Below are 10,779 nucleotides of genomic sequence, written 5' to 3' on the forward strand. Positions count from 1 at the left end.
CCTTCCCTGTCCAATAGCCAAAACAGGAGCAACGGGTGGATTGGGAGTTGGTGCAACAGACTTGTCCTTGAGGTTGCTCTCAGCAGTCCTTAGGAGCCCTTGGAGTTTGCTTAGGGTGACCTCTTCCTTGTTCATGTGGTAGGTCATCCTAAATTGGTTGTAGCATGAGGGCAAGGAGTGAAGAACAATGTCGATAGCCAAATCTTCCCCAAAGTTGACATTCAACTTGCGAAGACGATCAACATACCTTTGCATCTTTTGCAAGTGCACAGTAAGAGACTCTCCACTTCCCATTTTAGCAGTAATCATATTCGTTATGATTTCATAGCGCTCTTGCCTCGCGCTTTGGTGATACCTCTCCATCAAGTCTAGATGCATCTCATAAGGATACATGTCCTCATAGGACTTTTGGAATTCTGAGTTCATTGTGGCTATCATGATGCAATGGACCTTCGTTGCATCACGCTCATGGTTCTCAAAGACAGCCATTTCTTCAGGAGTAGCAGTTTCTGGATTGATCTTTTCGAGCTTCTCATCGAGAACATACTCTTTGTCCTCGTAACGCGCGATTGTGCGAATGTATCTTATTCATTCGCTAAAGTTCGTTCCATCGAATGTCACTTTTTGACAAAGGCTCATTAGAGGAAATGAGCTAGCAGCTGTGTTGTTTGCGTTAGACATCTACAAATAGAAAGAACAAAGTTTGATTAGATTAAGTCCCTAATTAACACCCAAAAAGAAAATTAGGGCTAGGACCCAACAACATTATTTACACATTAGAAAAGGGATGCCGTAATCCAACATGCAAATAATTTGGAGGTAAGTGAATGACGATTCACTAATTCTTCACCATGAAAAACATAAGCTTTAAGTTTTAAATGTATTGAGAATTCCTAGATTTCAATGAGATTCATTGAACCTTTCAATGACATGTTTAAATCTCGATATGCCCCTCTCGTTTGTGACTGGGATGCCGAGGATCACAAAGTGGGTGTGAATAACCATGCAAATGCACAAGGTGCCCCCACTGTTACAGTTACCTATTCAATGTGCTGGTTAACCACACACGCTCCATTAAACTATAACAAACAATGAGTCACCCTTTGCCACCTTTGCTTAGAACCCAATTAATGTGCCGGTTAACCACACGCGCTCCATTAATGTCTTAGCGAGGGTACAAAGTGTAATTTCATGGGATTGCATCAATTCACTTTTCCTAAAGTAACTAAGATTGGGAATTTTATAAAACATGTTTAGTTACTTTATAAGATTCATTATACTTATTAATGAGAAGAGGTTTGCCCTATCCTACCCGTTCGGCTAACGACCCTCCACCAGTCAAGCAAGCGGTGGGTGTGAATGTACACCCATTAAGCGCCATTTTATAGGCAGCAACCTTATACCCACCTTATAGACCGGCTTCGTGAATGAGGCCTACTAACGGTAAGACTAGCATTGTAAATCATACATATATATATATATATATATATATATATATATATATATATATATATATATTAAGCTTGTAATAATATAATAGTATAGGGTTGAATTTTAAACTTGTAAAATTCTAGGGATTTGAAATTTAAAATTATCCAAATTAAACTTTTAATCACAAAATTTAAAATTTCAAAGCTTGAGGACAAGTCTTGAACTTTTTCAAAGCATAAGGATCAAATAGCAAATAATATAAATCATCTAATTAGATTATCTCAATTTGATCTTATTTAATGTTACTTGCAAAACAATTTACCAATTCAATTCAAATAATCAACAATTATCATATAAGGAAATTATTATTCAACTAATTGGTAATTATCTTTTGTTAGGTCAAGAATATACTCATATATATGATTAAAATCGGATTTTAATGACCCAAAACAGTTAAGGCAAGTATCCTCAAGTAAAACAGCAAGAAATCCCGAAACTTCCTCCTTCTGACGTTCGAACTCGCCGAGTACCTCTATGGACTCGCCGAGTACCTCTATGGACTCGCCGAGTCCACAGTGGAACTCGCCGAGTACAGCAGTCAGAATCACAAAATCGAATTTTTCAAGCAACAAGCAATCAACCAATGCATCAATTCAATAGAAATCAATCAAAGCTCTGATACCACTGATGGGTTTGAGCCATAAGAACTTTCCTATGTGCATATGCAAACCCTAATTGCTTGGATCTAGGTTTCTCTAATTGAACATGCATTGAATCCAAGACTTGCAAAACTAGATCTAATGTAATATATTGAATCTAATCATATGAAATCAAATCTGAAAGAATACCTTGAATTACTTGCTTGATACTTCTTCTTCTTGGAGCTTAGAGTCACAATTGTCACTCCTCTAATGGCTTACAAACACCAACTAGCAAGAAGATGATCTTGAGAGAGAGGTAGGAGGGATAGAAATCGGCCCTAGGGTTCCTTGGCTTGCAAGAGTGTCGATTTCTCCACCCCAAGGGTCCTATTTATACTATGAGCTATTAGGGTTTCTCCTTTAACCCTAATTGAATGACTTAGGCCCTAAGCAATCCAAGATCCTTCTAGATACAAGGCTTGGACGAAATTAAGGTTCCCAAGCCCCTAAATTTCGTTCACCCTAATATCCATAAGGATACATAGCCCAAAATACAACTATCACACATTTGACAGTTTATGCCCTTTTATTCAATTAACCTCTTTAAGTCACCAAATTAATTCTCAATTAATATATGACTTATATTAATTAAATAATATTATTATTCCTTAAAAATATATTATTCTCATAATATATTAATAATATTTCTTCTCTCTTAACAAATCATCCTGTCAAGTTGCTATGGTGAAGGCAACCCAAAAGGACCATGCATAACCGGGTCAAGTACTTACCAAATATAGTTATAGCCTTAGACACTAATCCAACACTCTCATCCTAGGCTTGCCCTAGGGAAATCTCTGACTCCACCCAATCCAGTCCTCAGCTGCTGAAGGCCTCCTTGTAATGTCAATTAGCCATCACCTGAATACCATCACATGTGGCGAGGCTCAGATAATCCTTCGAGTAAAAGACTCGTTCCTACAACGGTTAGACTCAAACAAGAGCTGCGCAATAGGGCCAAATCTAGCACTCTGAGATTATTCAACCCTGTTCACATGTGACGTGACGTATTCACCTAATGGCTAATTCCATTCACTCCGAGTCCCATAAATCACGAAGCAAGCAGCAGTCAGACACAGGAGACTACTCAAGCAATTCTATCCTCATAATAAGAAACTGTACTAGCATACAATGCTAAGCTCATACTATCAGGCATAACCTAAACAGGCTATCCTACTGATGTCTACTCAATACTGGCATGCAATTCTCGTAAAGCTGAAACACATATAGCAGGCACATAAGGCATCCTCCTAGATCCTTATTCCTATTCTAGCATGCTGTTCTACTGAAACTGGAACTGATATACATAACATAAACTTGTATGGGTAATTTGGGAGTATTTACTTGAGCTCGGCTGATCGCATGCACCACACCCTTTTCCTTTTCTCAAAACTCTTTTTCTTTTTAAGTTTCTTTTTCAAAAATTTCTTTCGAAAACATTTTTCTTTTGAAAAATCTTTTACCGTTTCCTTAGTTTGAGTCCAGTCATACCCGAAAGTGTGCCTGAATCCCTCAAACCAAGGCTTTGATACCAACTTGAAACATCCCAAAATACGACCCAAAAATTTTTGTTTTAATATTACTAAAATCACATCATCCAATGTCATACATACTAAGAACCATAGAATGAGTAACTCAAAAGTCAAGTAATTGTGTCAAAACAAATACTGTATCAGTCATATCGAAATATCTGAATAAAACTACCAGGATAAAACTGAAGCTGTGGTGTGTGCCATGCCATCATCCCGAGCTCTTCCCCTTACTTGCGGAAGTACCTGAAACCAAAAACTGAAACTGTAAGCACAAAGCTTAGTGAGTTTCCCAAACTACCACATACCATACAATGACATGTAAGCAAATACTGGGCCCCGCCCACTGCATCGGGCCCCACCCGGCATCGGACTGAAATCCGGAACTAGCTTTGGGCCCCACCCACTTCACCGGGCCCCGCCCGACATCGGAACGAAGTCCGGAACTAACCTGGCCCCCCCAATACAGCGGGCCCCGCCCAATATCGGACCGAAGTCCGGAACTAGCTTGGGCCCCGCCCGGCATCGGACTGAAGTCCGGAACTAACTGAGCATAGCATAGCATAATCATAACTACTGGCATAAACACATATACTGCATACTGCATTGGACCGAAGTCCGGAACTCATATCACAAAAACATGCTTGAATCACAAAGACATCAAGCACACTGAACTACTGCATCAGACCGAGGTCTGGAACTACTGCTAACCAAACGGGCCGGCATTGTGGCCGTAGACCCGTTCCTACTGGAAGGAAACTCACCTCGTAAGCTAGATGCGGAAAAAAGCTACTCGGGAACTGTCTGCTACTGCTCCGGTATCTCCCCGGCTACAATTCCCATAAATATACTCAATCAAATACTGATAACTAAACTGGGGGTGAAATGACTATTTTACCCACGGTCAAAGTCAACTTCCTGGTCAAAGTCAACCTCCAGTTGACCGGACTCGCCGAGTTGGGCCGCCAACTCGCCGAGTCCCTTTCATCCGTTCTAGTCCTCTACTCGCTTCTACTCGTCGAGTTTGGCGAAGACTCGACGAGTTCTTCTTCGATACATACATCGAGTCTAACTTCATCCGACTCGCCGAGTTGTATGAACACTCGTCGAGCCTGAAGAACAACTCGCCGAGTCCCAAGCATGCTATTACCATACAGTCGATTCTAATCGATTTCAGTGCTTCCAAATCATAGATCTAGGCTCTTAGGGTTGGTTTTACACGTAAAGTTTCCAACTTTACGTGCATGCATGAAGAGATGAGGCTAGAACATCAAAATAAGCTAACAATGGGGTCTTAGGGTTTGGAACTCGACCTTGGGTGCATAAAGGCAACTACTTTGAGCTCCTACAGCTCAAATATACTCAGATCTATGATCCATTTCCTTATAGGAGTCCCAATCTCGAGTTTGGATCCAAAAAGTCCCAAAAAGAAGCACATCTAAGCATACAAGACTATCAAATGGAAATAACAAGCAAGGTACAAGCTTTAGTACCAGAATGTGAGGCTGATGATCAAGAGACTCTGGATCTTCTTCTTCTCCTTTGGATCCTTCCTTCTTTCTTTCTCTTCCAAAACCTCCAAACTAGCACAAAGACACTCAAGCTCAACAATGGGGGCTAGGGTTTACAGGGGAAATGCTCTAAAGGTGCTGGAGGCTGGGGTGGGAGGCTATAATGACGTTTATATAGGGTACAAACCCTTGAAATTAGGGCTTCATCCAGACAGGCAGACTCGTTGACTCCTTTCATATGGACTCGCCGAGTAGCCAACTTAAAATGCGTGCACATCCCGTCTCTACTCGACGAGCTGGGCTACAGACTCGTCGAGTATCCCTTAAGAAAATGAAAATTACTTTATTTAAATCACATACCAGAAATGGGGCGTTACACCGTCAAACAACCATGTGCACATAAAACAATTAATCACATAACAGATCCTTAACCAGACAAACAGTCTAACAGATCACATAGCATATTATCATCCTAACCAGGATTCCGACCTAACCGGTCACTAGCATAACATTACCCTATATTCCGGGTACCGACCTTAACCAGTTCACTAACATAACATTACCCTATATTCCGGGTACCGACCTTAACCAGGTCACTAACATAACACCATCCTAAATACCAGGATGCAGATCTAGCAAGGCAATAACATAACAAACAATACCCGGATTTCCATCCGATAAAGGGCCGGCCTTGGTGCCGTAGACCCTGTTGATATAGTGAGGATAACTCACCTGAAATGAAGAACCGAACCACGGAAGCACACACCCGAAGCACTGCCCCAAACTCCAACACCTATTGTCATCAATGGACCATTGACATAAATAACCAATTACCATAACACCCTTGAAGGTCAAAGTCAAAGTCAAAGCCAAAGTCAAACTTCTTGACTGACCCTACTTGCCGAGTCAACCCGTTGACTCGTCGAGTCCTTATACTCTGAAAACTCTTAGAACACGACTCAACTCGCCGAGTCACCCCAAGACTCGTCGAGTCCAACGATCTCCGAGTCCCATCCTGTCCAAATCACTGAGTCACCCCTCGACTCACTAATCTGCGTCTTAACCAGAAGAGGTTAGCGGTTCTGCGACCTAACTCGCCGAGTCCAAGAACAGACTCGCCGAGTCCAAGGCAAACTTCAACAGACTCGCCGAGTTGTTCTTCCAACTCGCCGAGTCCATGCACATGTTCATACAACTCGTCGAGTAAACCCATGTGACTCGCCGAGTCTCTCCAGTTCTCAATCCATACAGAGGCTTTTCGAGCCATGTAGGGGCTCCAATCCATAGATCCACTCTTCTACAGCCTAACCCTCACATAAAGTTGCAAACTTTACGTGAAACCAAGGAGATATAAGCCCAAAACACTCTAGGGCTAGGGTTTATGACAAATGGGCTTTACCAACAACTCTTAGACAGAAGCTTTATGACATTTTGGACCATCACAAGCCTAGATCTGAAGTAGCAACCTCAGATCTAAGCCTCTAACTCGAAATAGCTCTCAATCATACCAAAAATGCCCCAAACCTCAAATGATAATAGATCTAGATGCAAAAGAGCCCAAGCAACAGATTATTACCTCCAAAATAAGCTCCAACTGAAGTAGATCCAGGATCTACACCACTCCTTTGCAGCAAACCTCTTGATCTTCAAGCCCCTTTCCAAGATTTTCTCCTCCAAAGCTCTATTCTCTCTATTAAGGTTTCTGGATCTCAAAAGGGTAGCAAAGAGGCTGAGGGTGGGTTATAATATGCTTTATATAGGGCACAACCCCCGGGATTAGGGTTTTCTCTCATCAGCACCAACTCGTCGAGTCCAAGCCGCCGACTCGGCGAGTTGGCCACTTAAACCGCGATAGAATCCCGCTCCGACTCGGCGAGTAAGAGGACCTACTCGTCGAGTCCCTTTCCTAAATTTACACTTTTGACCCTTCATTGAACAATTGAAATTTGGGGTGTTACACTTTTGTTTGTTTTACAGACAAACAACCATACAACCAATGACAAACATATAGACACATGCACATAGGCTAAGATACCATTCGTTTTGTCAAAAAAGGGAAATTATGGCTTACGAAACTAATTGAATGATTAAAATCAATGAATTTGGAATAAATGATTAAATCAAAGAACATATGACGTTAAGTAATTTAAATATATATTCTAAAATAACAATGTATTTTGCAAGTACATTGTAAACATAAATTTTTATAAAGATTGTTAACAACATATATATCTACAACAAATATAACATCAGTAAAACTAAAATGTTAATCATGATCCTCTATAACCAATCAAGTATGGTACGATAAGTATAACTATAAAATGTACCTTTCATTTAATAAAGAAATAAATATATGTCAACTAAAAAGAAATCATTATAATTTCACTTCAAGTTTCTGTCTTTTCTTACTTTGTCCATCATCTTTTTACATAATCATCATTTCCCTATGCTATATTATATATAAAATTCACGTCAGAACCTCATTTTTATATGAAAATGCAATCAAATAAATAAGGTTGTGTAATTTACACTTTTCCAAAATCGTACACAAAGAAGCTCTATGTCCCAATTAGATTTAGGACTCCACATTTGCAGATAAAAAGCACTATTAATGGCATTCAGCTATATAATTAACAAAGCTAAGTGTGAGTCTACCGATTAGCAAAACTACCTAGAATAATCATCAATTCACCTCATTTGGGTTGCAGACACCGTAACTTATGATATTTTATAAAGAATTAAAAAATTATGCATTTAAATAATAAAAAAATATCATAATATTGACCTATCATGAAACAAAAGTAATATGGGACATTTTTGTTGGTTAAAAGTCAAATCGAAAACAAATATCACATGAGATGAGATTTTACCTTCTCGCGGTCAACAATGGGAATTAATTTCCTTGTGAAAAAAAGAGAATAGTTTCTTTTTGGTAGTATAAAGGGTTTAACCTCTTCATTATATCTTCATACTGACCAGGAGGATCGAACTTGAAGTCCCCATTAGGCTACATGTTATCAAAACTAAAGGTTAGCAACCACAAGGCATATTGTTCCGACTTAGAAAGAACCCCTTGTTTATCCAACAACGAATCAACTCTTCTTTGAACTACAAATTCTCAAAATTACATGTAATGTGACCACCAAACATCCAACATCTGTAAGTAGGGAGGTAGGGAATAAGCTTACCTTTGTCAATAGAAAGAACACGTTATGATGGCTGAAAAGCACAAACGGTGAAAGCCATTGTTGTCTCTGTAAAATTTTGCCTTCAAGATTTGGTGATCAAGAATGAAGTTTATCTGAAATCAAAGGTTTCATAGGTTAGTTTCCATCGATATTATGCCATTATGATTTTACTTACAAAGAAAACTTCAGCCGAGTAGGGAGAAACCATGGTTTAAAGACAGAAATTAAACTCCTTGTTTTATGGTACGCTATATTTGATTTCGAGAGAAAGGCAGAGGGGGTCGAAGTTTTCTATTTGATGAGGGGATGAGGAGCTGTTTAAGGAAGATAATTGTTGCTGAGGATGGAAATACGAAAACACATGAACAACAGTTCTTATGTTCGATTCTTACACTCCTAGAGAACTTTGGGGCATTCAAATTGAGTGGATTTTTGGATGGTGGAAAGGCCAGACAAAAATATCCTTCTGATTGCTCGTAAGTCCATATTACTCAGACTCAAAATAACCAAAGATGATAGAACTTCCATGGAACTTGACTTCGATTAAGGTCTTGATCTGATCAATATCTCATAAAATAGGGAAAAAATGAAATTAAAGTTCAAATAAACAGAGAAAAAATAAGAAGACACCTAGCTTTAACTTATATCCTTAAAACTTTTGTTTAAAAGCCTCTAAGACCTTTCTTTCTACCCACTGATTCATTGTTATCTGCATACTTTCTTGTGCCTTTTAAAAAGCTTTTCTAAAGCAGCTGCAGAAGCACCAATGCCATAATTAAAATCCCATAAAACAGAGAGAAAAAGAAGAGTACTTGGTACAGAAAGTAACCTTGAATAGTTCGTGTAGGTAACGACTGGAAAATTCCACTCAACACCGATCAATGTATCAAATGAAAAATCAAATTAAAACTGGGATTGAAATAAAAAAAATATCAGAAAAGGGAAAAAACTGTAGCATTTTCTTAATTCAACAAATAAACAAAATTTTGATAATCCAAGGAAAAGTGTTAAGATTCAATAAAAGCAAATTTCTATACATTTTGTTTAAAACTTAGACTGATTTGCGACTATATGTATCTGTTGGAAGACCGCTTCACGAACCCTGAATAATAGGAGCAATCAGTTGACTTTTGCAATCATATAGAGAATCTACCCAAGAGAAGCTGCAAGAAAAAGTAACTTGGAAGGCAAACTTTGAAAATGAGAACCTTATGACAAGAGAGACCGTCAATATTTCATTAGTTCCCTACGGATCGAAATTTTGATTAAGGTACTTATAAACAAAAAAAACACGTTAAAATCTTAAATAATAAAACTGAAGACATTATATGAAAATGGGAAAGAGATTAGTCGGACCTTATAACATCCTGCACTAAGTTATTACAAAAAACTCAATCAGTAAGTAAAAAATTGAACTTGTTAGAAATTTAACCTCACTGAAAATCACCGTATGCATTAATTACAATGAAGAAGTAAAGAGATGATACCTAATCAGTCACCAATTGATTCCAGAATCATTGATAACATCAACTCTCTCCGAATCTAGTAAAAATAAAAGTGTAACCAAAACCCAGATTAAGAACATCTTGAACAATCAAAATTGAAACCCAATAACATTGAAATGTCACGAATGCTTATCAAACAATATTAGGGTTAACCAAAAAGTGGTGAAGTACAACCCAACAACGTCATCTGTGAGAGAGATAGAGGGAGGAAGAATATATGTGTGTGATTTCTTGCGATTTTGTCCCTGATGCGATTATGGTTTTGAAAAATGAAAAAGATAGATTGGGATTAGGTTTCATCATTATAGAAAATTTGAGCGTGATTTGATTTTTAAAATGGAAAATTGAAATCGGTGGAAAAGAGGAAATAACGAAGAAAGATAGGGGATTGGCGGCAACAAAAGAAAGGAAGATAGGGTAAAAGAGGAATTTCAGTTTGATGAAAAATGGATTGCAGGAGGATACGTGGTAGAGAGGACTCTTTTATTAGAGAGGGGATATTCCTTATATTTTTCTAAATATATTTAAGAAAATACTAAGTATTTTATCTATCTTTTTTATACGCTATATGACAATTAAGTAGTATATATTTTATATTTTATATATGTAATACATATAGAAACAATGAATAAAATGTGAATTTACATTTTACAAACTCAAGTCATGTAAAATGTGTAATGATTAACAATATTTTTTATAGCTACACATTTAAATTTATAATGTCTCCATTTTAATAATTGAATTTTTAAAAGGGATATATACACTAAAGTCCTAATATTTTCATCGATTTGACAAGAAAGTCCTAAACTTTATTTTTTTGACAGTAAAGTCTAAATTACCGGCAATTTTTGACACTTTTACCCTTTTTTCCCGGTTAGCCGGTTATTAGGATTTTTTTGTCAAAAAAATAAAGT

The 10,779-nt window shown here is 38.0% G+C and overlaps 1 long non-coding RNA gene across 10 annotated transcripts; it reads right to left on the minus strand.

Moving 5' to 3' along the window:
- Window positions 1-355: 355 nt before the first annotated feature.
- On the minus strand, window positions 356-10,300 carry LOC145104739 (uncharacterized). Of its 10 annotated transcripts, none has more exons than XR_013707157.1 (6): window positions 9,398-10,300; window positions 9,190-9,269; window positions 8,361-9,112; window positions 8,043-8,179; window positions 3,837-3,907; window positions 356-681 (listed from the first exon to the last, which is right to left on the minus strand). It is a non-coding gene; the product is annotated as an uncharacterized LOC145104739 (long non-coding RNA). The 10 variants fall into 10 exon arrangements; XR_013707156.1 differs by lacking the exons at window positions 356-681; window positions 3,837-3,907 and adding exons at window positions 3,914-4,491; window positions 5,155-7,098; XR_013707158.1 differs by lacking the exon at window positions 3,837-3,907 and having other exon boundaries at window positions 358-681.
- Between the last annotated feature and the right edge of the window lie 479 nt (window positions 10,301-10,779).

Source organism: Lactuca virosa, chromosome 4 (assembly GCF_052849685.1).
Source record: "Lactuca virosa cultivar CGN04683 chromosome 4, Lactuca_virosa_CGN04683_v6, whole genome shotgun sequence".
Classification (NCBI taxonomy): Eukaryota; Viridiplantae; Streptophyta; class Magnoliopsida; order Asterales; family Asteraceae; genus Lactuca; species Lactuca virosa.